Below are 21,602 nucleotides of genomic sequence, written 5' to 3' on the forward strand. Positions count from 1 at the left end.
GAGTCAGGATACTGTATTGTCTTCCAATTTATGAACCCTCGAACAACATTTGGCATATCTTTTTCTTATCAAGGCTTCAGTGTGACTTATTCCAAAGTTCAAAGTCAACAAGCTATGTTGTGGCTTATACGTGCAATTTTCTTCTTCACCCTGCAGCTAGGATGTACAGAGTGTCCGTGTTTTTATGTCCTTCTCCCCTTATTTTGCTCAGAGGAAATGTCCAAAATTAAGCCACAACTTTGCGCAAAAGTTCTTTGCCTTTGCTTTGCTGGTCATGCGTCCTTCTTCCTCGTCATGGAACTAGGCTGCGAGTGCTGTGGTTCTTCCCCATTGTCTGTAGCCTCTACATGGTGGGGTGAGGGCAGAGGGTCTTTTCCGATGTATGGCTTGATGTCACCCAAAAAGATCCAAGCTCTTCTTCCCTGCAACTTGACTGCATAGGGCGTGACGTCCTCCACTATGAAGGGACCGTTTAACCTTGGCTCGTCCCACTTTTTTCTCATGTGATTTTTCACCAGGACCGTGTACCCAGGGAAAAATGGTGGTACACATAAACCCTGAACTTGGTTTGTTGCAATATCTCCTTCTGTGTTCTGTGCTGCCCTGCACCTTTCTTGTCATCGCTGCTGCTGTCCTGAAATTACAGTAAGGCAAGATATCATGCAATTCAAGTAATTTTGCATTTCTCATCCTAACACTTCCCCTGTTGGCTGGGCATCACATCTAGCTCTATCTCGGGTGTTAATGGCATGTGCATCCTTCTGCCTATCACAATTTTAAATGGTGTGAGATGGTGGTCAGAACCAGGCTGGTTTCTGAGTGCATACAGTGCCAGTGGAAGACAGTGTAGCCATCCCTTCTTTAGAGTAAGCTTCAACTTGGCTATCCTTTCCTTTAACAAGCTGTTGAGCTTCTTGCATATCCCATTCCCTTGAGGATGATACACCGATGAAAACTTGTGCTTTATATCAAGCAACAAGCTGATCTGTTCAAATACTGCGGTAACAAAGTGAGGACCATTATCTGGCCTTATAACTTCACATACTCCCCATCTGGGAAATACCTCCCTCACCAAAAATGTGGCCGCACAGGTAGAGTCTGGGTGTGTACATGGACCTGCTTCTATCCATCTAGAGAATGGACACACCACAACAACTAGGTACCTGTACCCATTACATACTTGAATCATATCAACATAATCAACATGCAAGTGCTGAAAAGGCCCATTAGGCCTTGGGATGACTCCTCTAATTACTTGTAGTGTATGCCCAGCTGTGAACTGTTGGCAGATTATACAGTTCACCATAAAAAATGCCAAGTTCGGTATCAACCAGTCTTCGGCAATTGTCGCTGCTAGATTCTCCTTTGTCATGTGTGCTGGATAGTGTAACTGTTCAAGTGCTATTTTCAATACAGCTATAGGCATCACCGGTTTACCAGTGCTATCTTTTCGCCACAAGCTTTCGGAGGGGTTTACGTTAACTGGATTTTCTCCATATTACTGTAACCTTCAGGTTCACTTCATGCAACAATCATTCTCTCATGCACATCAGTTATATCCACACTCATTATTATTTTGTATTTAGTTGCCACACACTTGGCTTAAGTGTCTGCTGCTTGATTTCCATGTGAGATAAAATCTGTCCAAATCTGTCCCTTTCGTGTGGGCGGCGCATTTTACAACCGCTATGCCCACTGGGAGTTGTAGTACCTTAATGAGCCAGTCCAATAAGGCTGCATGCTGCACTGGCGTGCCGTCCGCTCAGAGGAAGCCCCTCCTTTTCCAGTGCGCTAGACCTGCATGCACTGTTGATGTCACATAGGCGGTGTCACTGTACACCGTCACTTCCTGGTCTGCGTGATTCTCGAGTGCAAGTATCAACACCAATAGTTCTGCAGCTTGTGCTGAATAATGTGATGGTAATCGTGCACTAATGAGTACTCGAAATTCTTCATTTGCCATGTGTTTCATCACAGCGGTGCCTGTATATCGTTGCCCATCATTTTGATCGATTCTCGAAGAACGGTCAATGAAGATGATTTCTCCTTCTGCCAATGCATTTTCTTTTACTCAGGGAATCTCATCATAAAATTCTTCATAGTTCGCGCAGTCATGGATTGGCTCTCCTTCAGTGACTGGCTCTGCTATAAACATAGCTGGGTTCACTATTTTACATTGGATTATTTTAATCCATGGATTTGATATGATCACTTCATAAGCTCTCTGCGATGTCAATGTGCCATTTGGTTTCTCTAAAATGGCAAATAGTGCGTGCTCGACAAACAACGTCATTGAGCATACCATCACAATGGTTGGAGCCTACTCTATGGTGAAAGCTGCGGCAGCTAAACTTTGTCCACATTGGAAGTGACCCCGCATCACTGGGTCTAGATTACCACTGTAGTATGCCAGGGGCTTGTACCCAGCATGGTTTTCTGTGTTAGTACTGCCATCATAACACTGCCATTTGTGTGTGAAAACAGGTAGAATTCCTCTGCATGATTGGGAATCCCTAAAACTGGTGCCGTGCAAATGGCCTTTTTTAGTTCCCTTCTTCCATGAACTCAGTCCACACGATTTTTTCATTTGTCACCTGTGCCTTCTTTAGGGCTTGTAACAAGGACTTGGTATAAGAGCTGTAGTCAAAGACCCATGACCTGACATAAATGCATAATCCTAGAAAACTCTGCATTTGTTTTATTGTGTGTAGCTTGGCTGTGTTCAATATGGATTCAGCCCTTTCAGGGGGAACCCTTTTCCCCTCATGTGAGATTAGCTGGCCTATGTACAGCACTTCTTATTCACAATACTGTAAATTGTCTTTGTCAACTTTATATCCTTTCTCAGCCAATACAGTCAATAACTTAATAGAATCGTGCCTGCACATTTCATCAGTCGTACTGCATATTGAGATGTCATCCACATATTGCAAGACCAAACTCTCTAATTTGATATTGCTTAAGTTCGTCTGTAGGACTCTGTTGAAAATCGACGGAGACTCACTGTACCCCTGAGGTAACCTGATACTTTTCAGACGAACTTGTCTGACGTGAATGATGTCAAATCGTGTGAGTCTTTGTGCAATGGGATTGAGACAAATTCATTTTTCAAGTCAATCATCGTGAAATACCTTAACGGGTATATTACATAAGATTGTGGACTGGTTAGTGACTAGAGGGAACTCGGCCTCTACAATATCATTTATTGGGCGTAGATCTTGGATTAAATGCCAAGACCCTCCCTTTGATTTTTTAATAGGATAAAGTGCAGTATTACATGATGACTCTGACATCACTAAAATGCCCTGCTCCATCATGGCAGATATTGTTTTGAAAATCCCTTCATCTGCTTACCTAGACATGGGATACTGTCGTGCTTTTGGTAGAATTGCTCCTGATTTCAATTTAATCTTCACTTCTCAGACTTTCAATGAACCTACCTCATAAGGGCCTGTAGTTCATACTGAGACAGGCACTTTTGCCATGTCGTCATCAAAATATTCAGGATGTTTTTGTGCCAGCATCATTCTCTGGGGCGCTTCTCTTTTGATCATTTTCACCCAATAAATGAAATTAACCTCAACTGTCGTTTCATCTACACCTGTTTGTTCTTCAAACAGATCATCATGAGTGTTGTCAGTCAATCTGTATCCTTCCTTAATGGTGATTACTGTGCACCATTGTCTGCCTTCATCATCACAACCATCGATCAACGCAATTTTTCCTCACAGTATGGCTGTGTGTATTACCAAGGGAAACACTCGTCCCTTTTCCTCATGCATAGGTATTCTTAGCCTACATAGAAACTCATCTGGGGTTCTCATTGGTTTGTCTGTAAGGCCTGGTAGCCATGGCATTAATATGCACGCTCCATACGCGAATATTTCTGGTTCCAATGGAACAGCTCTCAGGGATGTTTGTCCTGCGCATGCTCTGATCATTTTGCATACGTTCAAATAATGCATTCCTAAAGTTGAACATACTATGTCCTTCTCTGTGAACGAGATTGTCATGTTTAACTTCGTCATTAGCTCTTGTCCCAATATCTTTACTGCGGTCTGCCTTGAATACAGCAGTGCACATTCCTGTCACATTCTCCTATGGAAACTGGAAGTTCTTTTGTAAAAGGAACACGACTTGTTGCTCCTTTGAAGCCCTGAGTATTTATGGCATTGCTGGACAAAGAAAACTGGCCTTCACGTATACAAGAGTGTGTTGCACCTGTGTCAACTAAGAAAGAATATTCTTTATCCCCTATTAAGATATCTACCCTTGGTTCCTCGTGAGGGTTTGGTGTCACTGATAGGATAGAACACATCAGGTTTCCAGTGAGCTGTCCTAATCCAGCTGTCCCATGTTGAGTGAATGGACTTCCTCCATCACCAGAGTCATTTCTTATTCCAGAATTCAGCACCTACCCTGTACTTGCTGTTTGTAACAGTTGCATCGGCGACTGTTGAGACTGTCCTTGCGGAAAATTTGTCATATTCTGAGGCTGCAAACTTTGCTGTGCTCCAGGCGCTTGCTGCTGCACTGTGTCATTTTGTGCAACTCCATTTCCATTTTGCTGTAAAAACACAGGTGGATTCCCATCCTGTTCCTTGGTCGTTTTGTACCATGCTTTGGCTTCTGCATGTGCGCGCTAGATGCCCTGTCATCCCACACGTCCAACATATTGGGGAGTGGTGTGATTATTTGCCCATTTGACATATCCTGATTACCATTTTGCATGTTTTGGAAACCTCCCTGATTATTCTGCCATCCTCTTCCTCGAAAGCCTCTCCCTCTTGGGTAAAACCCGTTATTGCCTTGATCAACCTGCCTTTGATTATTGACCTGCTGTATGTTTAATCTGTCTATGTTAGTTATCATTGCCCCTTCAATGGCATATTTTGACAATTTCTTCTGCACTAATTTTGCCTCTTCGCCTTTTCGTGAAGCCTCTTTTTTGTGATTTTTCTCTTGCAGCAGCCTCCAATAGTGTGCTATGGTCAACTGTATATCAGCCCATGGTTTGGCCTCAATTCCTACCAATTTCCTGAGCTGCCTCTGTACTTGATCTGGCAGCTCTTCGAATAATATATGGTAAAACACGGGTATGGATTTCCCCCAAGATTCATGAGTTTCCAGCACCCAGGCGTCTTGGAAATTCTGGATGTAAAGCAAAGGATCCTCTGACTCCTTAATCTTACTTGTCATTATAGCTCCCATGTCTGAAGTATCTGGGTATAGCACTCGTAATGCTTTGCATACTGGGTTTTGCAATTGTTAAATGGCACTCCATTATGCGCAGTATTAACTATAGTTACACCAGGGTAACCTGCACGTGTCCATACTTCGTCAACTCTATCACCAAGTATGGTGATGAAAAGACCCTTAATATCCCCGATAGCTAATGTGTTCCCTCCTGTCATTTTTTCTAACTCATGTATCCATTTTCCGGCTCCCAATGTCAACATTGGAAGCTTATTTTTCAGTTTTTCCCGATCCATGTGTGGCCTGGGTCCTCCTTTTTTGAGTAACAGGAATTGTGACACACGGCACTCCTTTTCTTCTCTCATCTTTTTTCTATCCACTGCAGGGGTAGTATTCCCACATTCCGTCTACCTGGTAATGTTGTTATTCTGTTCACATAGGGTGGTGGAGACACCCCCCTCTGACCGTAAGATACTCCTTTGTGACGGTCTGATTGTGTGGCTGACTCTGACATCTTTGGTGCAGAACCACTAGAATCTGACCATCTTATTCCCTTTCCCCTAAAGAAGCGTTTTTCACGTCTTCTCTCATCTTCTCTTTCTTCACAGTCTTCTCTCTCTGCGTCTGATATTGTCTGTGCCCAACTCGTGCAACTTCTCTCATCCTACTCATTTCTTGTTAGCGTCAACCTATCTAGGTACAGTTCTCTATTTCTGCTACATCGGGAGGCGTCCTCAGTGTCGTACAACTGAGTGCTCTAAAGATCGTCCTCTCCTTTCCCTTGGAGTGCCTGTTCTAGCCCCATTTCACCATATATTCTATCGATCATCTCTCCGATGCTTCTGGTGTTGAAGTCATCGTCCATATTTGCCCTAGACGTGCCTGGTACTAAATCGTACCCAGGAAAGAATTCTTCTATGTCTTCCCAGTCTACTACTGGGTTGGGTTTTTTAACCTCCCTTTCCAGATATTTAAGATCCCATGCTCATTGTCTTTGTTTGCGCTCTATGTCATCATCAAATTCTCTGTGCTTCTTCGCTTCCTCTCTAACCCTATCTTCTTCTTGTTTCTTCGCATATCTTCGTTCATTTGCCCTTCGTATTTCCTCATCCATTCGTCTTTTTATTCTCTTCTCTCGTATTTGTTGTTGTTCTTCTTCTATTCTCCTTTGTACCTGCCTGTCCTGATCCTCAGCTGTTCTCTGATTATGCTCACGTTTCCTTTCTTGCTCCTTACGGTATAACTGCTCTCGTTTCTGTTGATCCTTTTTCTTAGCTCCTTCGTCTCTCAATTGTTTTTTCTTTTCCTTCTGTTTCCTTTTTACTTCATCTGGCTCTGGTCTCATATCCTCAATGCCTTTACCATTGAGTTTTAATAAAATCTGACCTCCCATCCATTTGTTCTGTGTGAATGCTCTCTCATCAGCCCTGTCCTTATCTCCTTTCCATCTCTTTCCCTCTCTACCTGTATCTAGAGATGTACTTGCTTGTGCTTGGTCTCCTTTTTCTTTTTTGCATCTCTCCTTGTCCTTGTCCTATCTCTTTCTCTGCTTTTCTCTGTCTGGGCTTTTGTCACTACTTTGCATAAGTGACTCATATGACAGGTTGCTACATTCCGTGGCTGCTTTAAGCTCCCTCAACGGCTATACTCCTTCGTCTTTTCTTGCTTTGCTTTTTGTTTCAGACAGAGCGGGTGGCGCAGAATGCATTTCACCCCCTCTGTGCATCTGTTAAGTATCCAATCTACCAGTGGTTCCCCCTCCTTTTCCTCTTGGTACATCTTCCAACTAGCTAGGCGTTTATCTAACTTTTTGCCAGTATACGTGGTGTGCAAATATGTCATCATGTGTTGCAGGACCGTTTTAGATAGTGAGCCACCTTGGGGCCATGACATAAACATTTTGTTTGTGGTTCTTTAAACCAATTCTGCACTGTACTGTTTCAGCTTAGGTGCATGTTTTGCAACTGTTTGCACAAGTGTACCAATGGGGTAACGTCTTTCATGCGTAAACCTGTTTATCCTCTCCTTATATAGCACTTTGTTATGCTTTACGTTTCACAAACAAGATCAACAATATGAGCGAGCACCAATCGTCGCAAGCTCCAATCCCGTTTTTTCACAAAAATGTTACTTTTATTTTTTCAAACAACAACCATCAATCCATACCACACAACATTTTGTCTATTCAATCGCACATTTTTCATGCTAGTTCCCCCAAAAAATGTCTGACCTCATGACGTCAGATAAAGAAGAACACAAAACAGACAAGACAGACTCCGGCCGGCTACGTAAATATCATGCTATCTGTTTCCTCAGACGCAGTCTAGCCCTATTGTTATTCCGATATGGAATGTAAGCCCATTTCTTTCAGATCGTCTTTAATTGATTTTGGTCTCCTATATCATCCTATTAATTCAGGACTTTAAATGAAGGCTTCTTCTAGTGCTCTATTAAAACCTAGATATCTGGGCGTATACTTCTCTATCGGTTATTCTCCCGATATCTCTCTCTATTGCTCGCCCACCCTTGAGTCAATATTTTCCCCTTATGTATCCATTATACTCTTACTCTGACACTATTTTTGTCCCACCTCCCTCCGTTACCTTCCCTTACTTGTTATAAGGCATGCACTTTTTTGCCAAAGCATTCAGTCTTTTTACTCACTGTTCACATTTTTTTCCTCTCTGGACACTCGGGATCACCGCCTTCGTTACCGCCTCTCTGTGCTGTTCGTCCGATCGGCTGCTCGTAGAAGTGGGAAGGGATTCTTGGGTGAAATCAAAGGTTCCTTCAGACCTAACCTGCAGGTTTTTTACTTAGACTAACAACTCTCTATGGGGAGCTTTCGTTCTACTCAGCCAGATGGCAAAGGACTTGTGATATTGCCGAGGACCCAGAGTTATTTATGTCGACGGCCAATGGGTTTTTTATCTAATCGATTCTAATTGAACCATCAATCTCTGCTACCAAGTGTGCAAGATGGACCCCAGCCGGACCATAGGACTGGGGGTTTCCAAACAGCACTTTAAGGGGAGCAGCAGCACCCTTGAGATGGATGGGGATGCAGATTCGAACTCTTGCACCCAATCAATAATGACAACTCAATAGTTTGGCAAAGGGAGTCTGTTTAATGACAAGTACAAAAAACGGGGAGTTCAATGAATATCAGCAATTGCTTGATCTTCCTTCTTGCTTCAACTCGAACTAATCTTTAAAAAACATAACATTTATACCAAAAATTCGTCAACACTGACATGTAACTCTTAGAAATTAGCATGCAGCTTGATTAGTTCTAGGAGGATAACTTTAATGTAGGTACTATATCTGTATATGGTAACGGCTCGAGGGAATTGGATAAACAATGTCAGGTGGGGCAACTAAGCCCTTCCTTCAAAATGGCTACTGTAAACGTCACTAAAAGTATGACGTCTCATTGGTTCTATTAACTATAGGACCCTAAATTACATGGTCCACTATGATTGGGTTGGCATCAACCTCACTCATACTTTTCCACTTGTGCTTAGCAGTGTGCAGAATAGCCGGCCAGGTGCAGGGAGTTTGCCTGCACCCCAGCTTCCCTCCAATTATTATTACAATCATCACCTCAGTGATCATGTGTCAATTATTTATTTGTAGTTGGCCTTGAGTCTGCTTCTTGGTTTTGGAAAGTTAAGGTGTCTGATTATGGCAAAGGACCAGGCGTAGGTGTGACAGTTTCATCCCTTCCTGCTTGCCTGGGCGCGTGATTCCAACCCTGTGAAATCAGCCTTTCCTTCATGCAATTTCGTGTATTTGATTTAATTCTGCCTGTCTTCTACCATCCGTGGCTTATCTTGACCTTTCTGAACAGGATACTCAGTTCTTCTTTCTCTTTAATTGTATCCACTGTTGGCCTATTCCAGCTGATACGACCATGGCTTCTTGGCATGGTTACCTTCGGCTGAGCTTCTTTCTATCTTTAATTCTCTGTTTGTTTGCTGCGGAACTCTCCTCTTGAGACCTTTAGTAACCTCTGGTTGATTCTGCTCTTGTGCTTAGTGGAAGTATACTTATATAAAGTGCTCTTTTGAGGTACCTATATGTATAGGTGGCGCTTGCCTCCATCTATTTTGCTACTAAGCATAAGCAAGCCTCACGATTTCTTGGCTTCTTGCGGTTTCTTGCATCTGTACACGTTTAAATTAGCTGAATATCTTCATTGTGCATATGGCATAAGTTTCTGACATCTTGACATCAATTGTTTCACCTTAGGCTCGGGATTTCGCTTATCCATGGTAGTTTGTCTCTTTTTGTCATTCTCAGGTCGTTATATCTTCTATATGTGAGTCAGCCTGGGTTCTCATGACGTCACCATACATCTTCCTTCAGTATCTTCTTAGCTTGTTCAGGTATTACATTCTGACAATCATCATTCTGTCTCACTTGTCGATATGATTTTCTCAATGGGTACCGTACTTTTTTCTTAGGTGTCGGTACTTCAATAGGTGCTGTTGTTCTAATAGGTACTGGAGAGAGCCCAACTACGGCTCTCTGCTGGTTTATTTGCTCATCATACGTCACATATTTCGGCGTGAATGTTCCTGGTACTTCAAAAGGGGCAGCAGGAGTGTGAATCGTGTTTGGTACTTCCTCTTCACCATCACTGTACCACGAGGGTAAAGACTGGAGGGTGTATCTGTACTTCTGTCCTCAATATGGTTGGGACAAAGGCATAGAGCAACCCCAGCCAAGGTTCTCTATATTGTAGAATGGACGACCAACCAAGACTTATGTTCTCAGGAGGTGATGCGGGCAGGTTCTTAAGTACAGTAAATCCCCAAACACCCACAAAGAAATGTCCACACACTATGTTGGGTGATAACACAGCTTCTTTATATAAAAGAAGGTTGGTGCCAAAATATATGCGTATAAATAATAACAGTTTGTACTCTGGACAATAACGTTCAAAGAATGGAAATTATATGCACTCTATGTGGTAACACACAATACTTAAATTCACTAATAAATGCTCTAACTGCACACAGTTTTAAATAGGCATGTGAATTCTTAAGTGTGGTGTAATATTATAGATTGGGGAAGAAAGGCAGGTTAGTTATGAACAGTGGCAGAAGGCTTTCTTTAGACTAGATACACAATTCTGTGTGAGGATCCCCCCACCTGGGTAACCGGAAAGGGAAAGGTTAGGGAGTAACTTATCTTGTCTTTTACAGCCCAGTATGTTTTATCTTATGTCTTACACTCTGTTTGGTTCTGTTTTTAATGTGGTCTTTTTATAAGGAAGTCCCTTTGGCTGGAAGTCAAATGTTTCTATTTGTAAGATTAGCAGTATTCACGCACTTAGTTCCAAATAAAATCATGTTTCATGATCATGGGGAGAACAACATGTGCTGAAGAACCCAAAACTATTGAAATATTGGTGTGGTGCTTTTGATTGGGGTGAGGGGGGTGGGGACTCCTTGCATTAATTGTTGCCCAATAGATATATCCTACAAAATAGAGGCATACGCCTATTGTCCTGCAGGTTGCAGCAGAGAAATCCAGTCTGAGGAGAATACACACAGCCTGTTCATGTCTGGCCTGGCTCACAGTATTAGCAAATTGTATGATACAGAACATATGTTGCTTTAATAATTATATGTTCTATCACCCACCATATCCAAACTCAGGTATGATTTATGTTTGCTGTAGCTCAATTTCGCCGACCTACACTTTCACTGATTTTGTTTTTGCCAACTTTTCGCCACTTTTTTTGCTGCAACAATACAGATGGTAAGTGGGGATTTGGTATATATGGGGGTCAGAGGTGGAGGTAGTAAAGGTGTATGCGGGAAGGGGGTCATCTCTGCATTTTTGCAGTAAAAAAGTGGAAAGGTCAGCAAAAGCGATTTGGCAAAAGTGTGAGTCAGAGAGTAATAGTTGGCAAACCTTCATAGAACCGTATGTTTAAATATTAAACTGCCACCAGGATGAAAGTTCATCATAATTCTGTGGTTCTGGAATGGAGGTGAAGATGTATACGCAACCTCTACACTGCAGTGACTTTGTTATCACAGCAACTGTCAAGCAGGATACCCTTGACCTCTGAACCTGCTCTGCGCCACTGGACAGCAGGTGCTGCAGATAAGAATAATGAGGCAGCAGGACACATGTGTACGCTACACTTTTGACTTGGAGTTTGATGAAAGGGAGGTCTGGTTAACAGACCACACTTTCTATGATGGAATTACCCACATCCTTTTATAATTATTACAAATACAAAAGCCAGGACTTCTACACCCTTGCCCGATGGCAATTCCTCACAGTGGGTGTAAAGGGAGAGTACGGGCATGGGGAGAAGGAACAGTGTGGTAGAAGTTGGGCGAGTTGTGGCTGAAGGCAAAACGAAAAGGGGTAGAGAGGGAGATTGAGTACAAGGAGTAATGGAGCAAACTAAAGGTGCATGATGGTGGGTAGAAAAAATAGGCAAGAGAAGATAATTGTGGCTGTGTGTCACGTGACCCATCTGTGAGCAAACCAGAGTTCTCTAGATGGCTTCCAGGCTTTATTTTCATCTGGACCCTTGGATGGTGCAAATGATCCTCTGTGACTACAGGGAATAGCAATACAGTGTACTTTAAAGCTAAATTCCAGCCACCTGATGTTGTCATGTGATCCTCTGGGAGCCAATCAGAGTGCTTGCTAATTATTTTCTCCCACGTTTTCCGCAGCACTGGTTACGTCTTTGTCATAGCACTGCAGATCACATTCAACTGAGACGGGCTAAATGAATTATTTCTGTAAACTTGACATGCCTAACACATGCAGTATAACGAATTGTTTTCTTCATTTTTATGGTTGGTATTTTGCAGTTTACAATTAAACTTTTACACCAGTTACATATAAACTACGGAAAACGTCATATAATATTTAAGATAATACTCCAATTCAATAAGGGAAAATAAAATGTAAAGAAACAAAATCAGTTAGAACGATAAACTAAATAAAATAATAACGTGTCTGTCCACAGTTAGTCAACCTCAGTTAGCAGGTAAATCGCCTGAAATGCCCTAGAGGCGGAAGGTGCCATCCCATCCACGGGTTACTCTTAATGTGGCGGCACTGCCGAGGGATGGATTCGCTACAGGGCATAGTCGTCCCAAGGCATGTGCATTGTTTTCATTCTAGCAGGTGTGACTATGCATGATGCGATCTCCTGTACACTTCCATGGACTGATCATGGGCCAAGGGACTCCTTATGTGCAGAAAGCTCCCACCCTGCAGTGCAATGCATGTAGGCCCTTAAATGTAGCATTTAATATTATATATATATATATATATATATATATATATATATATATATATATATATATATATATATATATATATATATATATATATATATATATATGACATCCTCATGTGTACAACTTTAAATATATGACATCTGTAATGTCACAAGATGTGCAAACATACACATACCACTAACAGGCAAGTCGTGTGAGTGACATGGAAAGGCCATATGGGGGGAGTCAGATCGCGCAACGTATCGTATGTGAGATGCGGGCCTTCCTGCTGTATCTTTCGACTTCACTGGACACAGCATTCGAAAGACTCACTTACGCCCCCCCACTCCCCGCACCCCAATTGTTCTGTGTATCCACAATGAACATTTAGACATTGGACACTGCTGCCAGACATATATTTCTTATTTGTGTAGAGCAACACTTTAAATTGCACCGTGTGTATGTTCGCTCCCATGCAACTAGCTAAAGCTTTTTGGAGTGGTTCAGCTCACCGATTGGTCACAGGGGAAGACATTAATAATGTTCCTCAAAAGCGCTTTGAGTTTGAAGTACAACTACAGAGTTGCTATATTGTCATTGTAAACAATGTAACATACATTTCCTGTTATTTTTCCTGCCAACCTGTATTGTGATATTTTGGCATGTTCTAAGTTTAATCGGTGAAGCAGAAAGCAACAAACAAGCAAACAAAAATACTGTCCAGGATGTTACTGCTGTCAACGTCTACATTTTGAGGGAAATACCCAACATTCTTAACTCTGAAGACCACACAGTTGAGAGCATGGGCATAATGTTATTGGGAGGGGGGGGCAAGGGTGTTTGCCCCACTCCCACACACTTTTGTTGCACATCATTGTGTCCCATTCATTTGGCCGGGCCCTCTTCCATGTAGATCTAATGAGCAATCCCCGCGCAACCATCCACTCCGCCCACCATCCTGCTTCTCTCGAATCGCAGCAAAAAATGTTGTCGAGGATGACACCCCGCCGCACGTGTGTGTGTGTGTGTGTTCTCTCCCGGCTACCTGCGGCCTCCGCATTAGGGGTATAACAAACAAACAAACAAGGCAGGTGTGCTCAGCCGGACACTGCGAAGTGCGCAGCTGACCGACGGCGACACGCCGCAAGCGGGCGTGCTGGCGTCGCTCGTCCCCGTCCCCGGGGCCATGGAAGGCGTACACAAAGCGGGAGTATTAACGCGCACACTAAATAATATCGGGGTAGAAGAGAAAACGACGCAGGTGTGATGGGTCAAACGGCACTTGGTTCTACTATTAAACAACCAAAAAGTTAGTAAACAAGCATCAAATACATCATCACTCCATAGTTTTACATTTTAGCATGGGTGTGTATCTTTCTCATAAATAAATACATAATGTTTGCTTTAAATAATAACCGAAAATGTCTAGATTAATCAGCCATCGGTTTATATATCGCCGGTAGTTTTCTACGGACTGGTAAATCCCTCGATCTCGGGGTCACGGCTTGATTTAGAAAGGAGTTTTTGAAAGGGAAAGTCACCTTGAAAAACGCGTCACCGTGTGTATGACCGCAGTCTGACATTTTCCGATGTGGCCTGGCTTTCTTGAGGGGTATTTAAAGCATTATAAAAGAGTAGGCCTGATTTACAAACGCTTTTTCTGTGGCTTTTTCCACTCTGAAAAACGCTTTTGTGACTCGGGCTGAGCCGCCGCTCTCGGTGGCTTTATAGCGCCATATTACACGTGTGGGGCCCGGCTTAAAAGGCCCGTTTCAGTGGGGTTGTGTCATTTGAAAACGCGTTTGTAAATCAGGCTCTCTGTGCCATGAGCCCCCGTGCAGTCAGGTCGCCAGCCTTAAAACCGAGCCAGAAACTGGACCCGTTCTTTTGAGTCTGGATAACCCCAAAAAGAGAACCACAAACAAAATGCGGTTGTCTTTTTTTCTCGCATGCAATATTAGGAAACACTGAGCCCTATTCACAAACGCGTTTTTCAGAGTGAAAACCCCACAGAAAAAAGGCTTCAGTAAATCAGGCCTAATATTATATTTGTCCCGGTAACAGACCCAGAATATATCTTATTGGGCCGTGGAAATGCGTTGGTGTTCTTATTTTACATGTAAAAAAAGAAGTCTTCCCATGGCTTGCAAGCTCACGATTCCACGGGTGATGTCCCGCTGTTGGGTGTATTCTGCAATTCAAAGATATGACATAATTGCGTTATTCCTGAAGTAACAATGTTGCAATGTAAAATCTAGCTTCGTCCATCAGGCGACGTGTCAAACGGGGGCATGACACTGACGACAGCCTCCTCGCGTAAAAGCGTCACTCAACGCTGCGTAATCTCACGGCGCGTGAAGCTGAAACAGCACCTGCCCGAGAGCTCCAAAGTCAACACACACACGCCTGTGCGCGCGCGCGCACGCACACACACACACACACACAAGATGCGTGTGAGGTGTCGTTAAACTAATGGGAACGCGTGATCACCGTTCACTTTCTGACTCCTTTGTAGTGCTTTAATTCTGGCCAACATAGCACGTGCCCGTTCTCACGGTCACATAGCTCAGGAAGTTACGCTGTGGAAGTCTGGGGAGAACTTAAATCAAAAGTTAAAATCCGATTCCGCTATTTGCTACCCGAGCTCAACAAATCGAGCACCGCTAAACTGGGTTGCAATAACTTAATAATGCAGCTCGCTGTGTGGGGGGGGGGGGGGCATTTCTTTAGGGGGAAACGTGGCAATATGAATTTGTAGAATGTGGACCTTTTCACCAGCGGAAGAGTGAAGGTCAACTAGTCGCTTTAACAGTTTGTGGAGCACATCGATGCGCACTCCGACAAATAAAGAATGTAGGGCCTGATTTACAACGGTTTTTCAATGGGATTGTGCCATTGTAAAACGCTGCGCGATGCCACAGGAAAACGCTGCGTGAATCGGGCTCTACGGATTCATGGAATTTTTAGCGTGGTGAACAGTGACTTTTCACTGGTGCAAAGTGACATGTATTTTTGCAGTGCAGTCACTTTGCACTGCAAAAATACACTATGCACTACTTCATGAATCAGGTTGTTTGTTGGCAGTGCAAAGTTCATTTGCACCAGTGAAGTCACTTTGGCCGCGCTAAGAAATCAGGCCCTTCGTCTTTGTAGGGGGAGATCGGGAAACTTCGCCGACCTCCTGTCAGAAAAACATGTGCAATGGAAAGAAAGCCTGGAAGGGGGCCGAGGCCTCCCCCGCCCTCCCCCGCCCCCCATTATCAGTGGTCCCGCACGAACTGACCGTGGGCTATTCTTCTGAGTAGGGAAGGCCGCTCTCACACGTAAAGCACACGCTGCCGACACGCCGAGACCCGCGACTTCCTTTATTCGGGGCCGATTTAGCCTCCGTACAAACACCTCGGCAGAGGTGCTCGCAGGTCGGGTGGCCGCGTTCTGGCCCCTCGTGGTGCTCGTGCCAGTTTACTGCACTTGCCTCTTGGAAGTTGTGTGTATTGACATGTATTGGGCGTGTCGGCTTCTTTTGATCGCTGTTTAATCAGCCAGTTGGATTGTCTCTGTGCGTGAAATGACACACTAATGCAGCTCGCTGTGCAATGACACAATAATGCAGCTCGCTGTGGGTGGATGGGTGTGAGTGGGGGCAGGGGAGGGGGACTATTCCGCCTTTACGTTACACCTGGTATGTCACTCGGACTATGCGCATTTGCATGGATGTGCGTAGATCTATACGCAAGATACGGAGTCGAGTATCCTGGATAAAGAGCTGTCTTTCCGTGTATCGCATCTAGCCTCCGGGCTAAAGCCTTCACAATGGGCACGCATCCACGTGAGCAAGACGAAGGAGGCGGGAAGGGTATTTACGCGAATCCTCGCACAGCAAAATCCCCCATACACATACGCGCAACAGCAAGATACGGCGCACACATAATAACGCATCGCCCTGGTCCTCGCGTAAGCGTGTTTTACTTAAAAGGAAATCACAACCGAATAACAGCCAATATGACAGATATAATACGCGCGCTGCCTGACTCGCCCAGCCACCTGAAAGAGGTGTTACCATTGTTTTTATTGCTGTGTATATATAAGTGTGAGAGAGGCACACGTTTCAATAAATGAAATAAGTAATGTGCGGTTTCAGAGTTGCGAATCGGACCGCATTTGAAAACTAATATGAAAAGTGAAGCTTGCCTGTCGCGAATACATGTGCTTTCCCTGTAATCGGGAGAGGTGTTTTGTATCCCTGACATCGTGTGGGGTCTATGCCTCTTTCAGAAGGACTCGTTACTAAAGCCGTATTTGAAGTTGCGCGTAGCGTATGTCTAACTGCGCGGGGATATCGTGCGCGGTATGCACTCGCGTGGCTGATATCCGCCCCGGCCGCGGGACGGCTGCACTGCGCCCGTAATCTCAAGTGGACGCGTTCGCCTCTCATCGGCACCGCGATTACTTCATGGCTCTCCCCAGCGTCACATGGGCTCTGCACGCGCGCGCCAAGTGTGCGAATGATGCTGCCGAGAAGGCGCGCGCGTAAATGCTGACAGCTCTCGCATTGTTCAGACCCCCTCCTGAGGGAGGGCGGTTATCAATTCAATTAAAAGGCGCTTTGATGCACTGGAGTCGCGGCTGGCACCGGAGGTGGAAACATGAGTCTTCTCCCTCCCGCACACAAAGCAGACATTGAGCGCCTTGGCCCGCGCCTCAGCGCATGTCCAGGTAACACACCCGAGCACTGGCAACGCCTGGGCCCGATGAGAGGAACGCACGGGCGGCCACTCGGAGTGCAGCAGCCGGTGCGAGAAATCAGGCCTCATGTCTCGGGGATGCACCATGAGAGACCGAGGGCCCCGAGAAGAGTCGGGAACACGGCAGGCTCCTTCTGACATGTCTCTGGCTCGGTGCCGCCACCAGGATATTCAGAGGCACCGGGAAGCTCCCGCGTCCCTGTAGGACAGGCCACCCCTGAAACTGCACCCACACGAGCCCCTGCACTCAGAAAACCTCTACTGTGCAGTGAGCCTCATTATACCCAAGGATATGTACTCGAAGTATTCGGCTGGAAACCGCTGTGCGCGCTTTACTGAGCCTGCGGTGTCTGCATTTTAGGATTGCGTGTGTGAGCGCAGTGCACAGAGCCCGCCTTTCCTACTAGGCTTCAATACAATCCCGGAAGGCGCAACTACCCTTTGAAATGTCTTTATCCACGTATAGCGTAGGTGACATCACAGCAAGTGTCCTCAAATGAACTTTGACCCTGAAAACATCACTGCCATTGATGTCGTATGGCCTTTAGGCCTGATGAAATCAAAGAAAAAAGCAACACATATGTGAAAAACACAACCATGAGTGTACGGTTAATAAAAACACGAATACCAGTAAAGCAGACAAAGGGCGATTTCATTTTCCAACTCTATATCAAAGATGGTGCCAGGGACACAGACAGCAGACGGATCATAAACCAGGAGCCCACCATGCCAAGCATATTAATAATATGCTAAATAGAGTCCCCATGCTAAGGCACTGCAGTAGTATGCTAAATGCAGCTTTCTATACCCACCTCGTGCCCTCTTGTGCCAGGCAAAGCCTCACACACCAAGTGTAGTCTTCATAGGCAAAGTACATCCTCACGAAACCAAGGGCCTGATTAACACACGTTTTCAATGGGACCTTCCCGTGTTAAATCATGCTTGTTAATCGGGCTGGAAATGTTTTCACCAGGATCACACAATGTGGTTAAGTGAAGAAACGTGGAATTGAGTCCGGGTCTTCACAGTCTCCGATTTACCCTAGAGGCATCTTACTTCCTATCTTCTCTGCTTTAATTTCACACCACCATTCTAAGATTCTGCATTGTTTTATTAGATGAGGTCGACTTTATTGTATTTCAAAAAGCAAATCAGATTTGCAAAGCACTCAACCACATTCTAAATCAACTTGAAAATATAACATACGTCTTCATTGAAATATGCTGGTAAACCAAGTATGTTTTGTGTGCTTGTTTTCTATGTAGCGCTTGCTGTAGTCATTTCCCCTCTCTCAGCACTGTAAATAACAGCGCTTCGTCATTACCACGACTGCATCTATTTAAAGGCGCTATCTTTCTGCCACATGGATCCGGATTGCATGAAGTGTATGCAGACAGCCCCGTGAGTGAGCACCCATCTGACTCCCTGCCCTGATCGCTGGCCCCCGTCTGCTCTTTGCGCATCCCACATCCATGCTTCCCCGGGCCCTTTGCATTCTCCCAGTCCCGCTCTTCTTCTCGAAACATTCGCTAAGGGCGCTTCTGGCTGCCTTTGCCCGAGAAGCGTAAGAAGAGTGCTGCCAGTCACAGTCTTTCTCCCCCTCTGATACCATCTCAATGCTAATGGCTCCCCTGGGGTGCGCACCTGACTGTGCTGTCCCCAAGCCAGGGGCCACATTTTCTTCCCCGGGACCTCCCAGACCATGGATCCTAACCGCCTGCTTCTAACTTCCACCCCTGCTCTGCCAAAGCCCCGGTTCCTGGCGTCTCTTGAGCCCCGGGACCACTTGTTTCCTAAACATCATTCGCAAAGCCCTTTTCAGCTACCTTATAATCACCCCACCGATCCCACTTACGTGACTGTACCTTCCAGGCGTGTGATAGGTTCTCTCGGCATTATGAGTTGTGTTCCCTGCTATCGGCACTGCAATATTTGCTCCAATCTCTCCTTACATACATCGGCTCCCCGCTGTTTCTACGGTGGTATCGGCTCCGTGGTAAAGTGCGACTTCCTATTTGCTCCGTGGTCGTATATGCGCCCTGCTCCCTAGTACCCGTTTCAACCTCCTGCCACAATGGACATCTCGCCAGGCCACTTAGCCCCTCCCGCACCAAGAGCCCACGCATAGCACCGACTCGAGATGCTCGAGCTGCCACACATCACTGCAAAACCCATCAAGGCTCCAGCACCACCACATAAGAGCGAAACACTGACATGTACCATAACACGCGTTGCTCGTGTGCACAGCCTGCAAATCGACCACGGTGTACACCCAAACCCAGGGGTCAACTCCTAAAAATAAAAGTGGGGGGACTCATCAACAAACGGAATGGGATATATTGTCGTCAGAATTTAGCATATCAAGGTGAAATATGCACATTTCATTAAATTGGCTTTGCATAACCGCCCCAAATTGCACAGTACGAATGGCATTTGCCTTTCATAAAATCAATGCACACACAAAACCAAGAGAGGATATTTCCTTCTAATAGATTTTTTGAAAACGTTGACAAGTGTGCACGTTTTAAATTCCAAGAACCAATACAAATGTTTTCCCTGGAACATGCAGTACTGCAATGGGACATTTCACCTCTAGTTGTTTGTTATTTTTCATCAGGCTAAAGTGTCTGACCTGCAAACCTGAGGACAAGGTCGGCTTTAATTTATAAATTCAAAAAAGCCATTCAATGTTTCTCATTTTAAATGGGGGGGGGCTGAGTCCACCCTCTGAATAAAGTGGGTGGACTCCGTCCACCCGCGTGTACACTCAACTGGAGCCCTGCCCAAACCCCATCCCACTGGAGTTCCTTCTGCTCTCCCACCTCACTGTTTTTCTTTTACTCTCTGCTCCCGCTCGCTTCCCTCTTTATTCTATGCACTTATGTTATCAGATTTGTCCCTGGACCTAGTATGATAACAACAACTGTCTGTCTCCTCCCCCGTCCCCTTACTTGTCCTCCAGCACTATCTTAAATGCCATCAGGCCTATAGTCGCTTCTTCTGTCCCTCTCCCCCTCCTCCCCTCTTGTATTCTCTGGCTCTACCAGAAATATCATCAGGCCTAGCAGGTATTCGCCTGCCTGTTTCCTTTTGCCCCTCCTTACCCCACTCCCTCCTTACCTGTCTTAGCTCTTGCACTATCTGAAATGCCGTCAGGCCGAGTACTAGAGTTAATTTCACATCCTTACTGTTCCTGTAAGAATGTCATTGTATTTTCCCTTGTTCCCTCCCTTGCCTTGAAGCGCTTTGAAACACATTGTGTATAGGCGCTATATAAATAAACTATTATATCATATCAAAACCACTGGGGGTGGGGGGTGTTTTTCAGTCCCTTCACTGCATAGAGGGGGCAGCATCTGTGTGACCGCTCCATGCAGTGTTGCTTGCGTGTCTACTACAAGGTGCAAATAATGCACAGGAAATCCTGGCAGTTCCAGCTTTGCATGCATGTTTCCGCCTCGCAGTGCAAACAATCGGAAATGACTCCTGCCATGTGCGCTGGTGGCGAGAGACATTTAGACGGATTCCACGGGAATTCAGAGCAACTACACGCGGGCTGAGATGCTCCATTGGTTGTAGTTGGAGCGTGTGTGCTGGTAGATAAAACATTTTGATCAGTGCCTATCCGTGTGCCTTCCAAATACACAAATGTCACCCAGTGTGGCAAGGGAGTCAATCAACACAGCGTAAAAGGCTAACGCACGGTTTTAGTGCCTTTTCGCCCCTCCCGTCAGCAAAGCAACAAAGCAGCAAAACAATCTTCAATTTCACACCCTACCTAAGAAAAGGGGATATGTTACCCACTGTTTCCTCCCCTGGGAGCTAGTCGATGGCTTGCTACCAAATTGCCCACTCCCCCGCCCCCCTCCCATTGTTAGCTCCCTGCTCCGTGTATCTCTCAAGCCCTCACTGTGTTCTTCCCACTCCAGTGTATCTCTGAATCCCTCACTGCGTATCTCTGAATCCTTCACTTGTTCTCCCCACTCACCGCTCCGTGTATCTCTGAATCCTTCACTTGTTCTCCCCACTCACCGCTCCCGTGTATCTCTGAATTCCTCACCGTGTTTTTGCCGCTCCCGTGTATCTCTGAATCCCTCACTGTGTTCCTCCGCTCCTGTGTATCTTTGAATCCCACACCCTGTTATCCCTGCTCCTGTGTATCTCTGACTTGTTATCTCTGCTCCCTTGTATCTCTGAATCCCTCACCCTGTTCTCCCTGCTCCTGTGTATCTCTGACTTGTTATCTCTGCTCCCTTGTATCTCTGAATCCCTCACCCTGTTCTCCCTGCTCCTGTGTATCTCTGACTTGTTATCTCTGCTCCCTTGTATCTCTGAATCCCTCACCCTGTTCGCCCTGCTACTGTTTTTATCTCTGAATCCCCCACAGTGTTCTTCCCTC

This window comes from Ambystoma mexicanum, chromosome 2p (assembly GCF_040938575.1).
Source record: "Ambystoma mexicanum isolate Mex_15411 chromosome 2p, UKY_AmexF1_1, whole genome shotgun sequence".
Taxonomy (NCBI): Eukaryota; Metazoa; Chordata; class Amphibia; order Caudata; family Ambystomatidae; genus Ambystoma; species Ambystoma mexicanum.